Below are 1445 nucleotides of genomic sequence, written 5' to 3'. Positions count from 1 at the left end.
AAAAAAAAAAAAAAAAAGAGCTTCTCTTCTCTGGAAAAAAAAAATAAACAAAAACATATATATGTTTATATAGCATAGCCAAAATGTTTAGCTCATTGAAGGTGATTGAAATAAAAATTTAACTGATAGGATATTACAGTATAAATCCCTTAACATACTATCTATGGTTTACCTTAAATACTTTACACATTAAGGATGATTAAAATAAACATTAAATTTATTGGTTATTTTAAATAAATTTCTAAACTTAGGTAATTTTTTATTATCCTTTTCATTTGCTAAGAGAATTTTTTAAAAATACCACTACTTATTTATTTATATAACCTTTTTCAGTTTTAACTTTTCAAAGTATGTTTTATCTTCACAATAATCTATTTGGTTGATAGAGCAGATTTTCTACCCAATTGAGCCAATGAGATAATACAAAGAGGTAAAGTGGCTTACCTAGCAGTTAAGAGTAGCAAATTTTAGATATACTCATCACCAGCTAGCTCTGTGTGACCTCAGGTTAGAGAGATTGCTAGGAATGCTACTTGCAAAGTTAGATGGAATGTACTTTGACAAGAAAAAGTACTTTGGGAATTAGCTATGATGTACAACATAGCTCTTTATGTAAGTTCATTGGAAGTCAATTTCTCAAAAGCCAGTTCCATGAAGGATCAACTTGCTGAATGACCAAATAATAATAACCAGGCAACCATTAGGTAAAACAATAATCTAAACATTAATTGGTAAGTACATTGTTTAAACTAATTATGTTATACCCGTATAATGGAATTCTGTGTAATAATTTTGAAAAAATTGTGAGAGAGCTAAAGTTGAGATATAAATATGTCTTCTTAGGTTAAAAAGATAATTTATAATTAGCATTTATAGCATGATCTCATTTGTGTCAAGTAATATGTCTATGTATGTATAGGAAAATGTCTGAAAAGGTAATAAATGGCTTATTCCTTAGCTCTGAAAAGAGATTCTAATTTCCTATTTTATGGTTTTCTATATAGTTATCATTTTAAATGAATGCTTATTTCCTCTGTAAATAAGCAAATATCATTGAAAATAAAAGGATATAAAATATCTGAAAGAAATCTTAGATTTAAAAAATTGTACTAAGAAATTAGATAATTTTAATTTAAGATACAATAAAACTCATAGCCCCAGCTACTTGGGAGGCTGAGGCAAGAGAATCACGTTAAGCCCAAGAGTTTGAGGTTGCTGTGAGCTGTGATACCAGGGTACTCTGCTGAGGGCAACATAGTGAGACTCTGACTCAAAAAAAAATTTTTTTTTTAAATTATATATATATAATAAACTCTAAGATAGTGTCATGGAAAAGAGCAAAATCCTAAGAAGTAGATATATTTGAGTTTGCACTCCTAATTGGAATACCTTCTTACTTCCTACCCATGTGACTATGGGTATGTTACTTCATTTCTTTTTTCAGT

At 28.5% G+C, this 1445-nt stretch overlaps 1 protein-coding gene across 1 annotated transcript in view; it reads left to right on the top strand.

The window, feature by feature from the left end:
- The window catches only part of SRBD1 (S1 RNA binding domain 1), a 248375-nt gene that overhangs the window by 50105 nt on the left and 196825 nt on the right, over positions 1–1445 (top strand). The gene's annotated exons all lie outside the window — the stretch shown is intronic.

This window comes from Otolemur garnettii, unplaced genomic scaffold, assembly GCF_000181295.1.
Source record: "Otolemur garnettii isolate 467f Iridium unplaced genomic scaffold, OtoGar3 scaffold00024, whole genome shotgun sequence".
Classification (NCBI taxonomy): Eukaryota; Metazoa; Chordata; class Mammalia; order Primates; family Galagidae; genus Otolemur; species Otolemur garnettii.
This window is presented reverse-complemented; position numbering and strand designations above follow the sequence as displayed.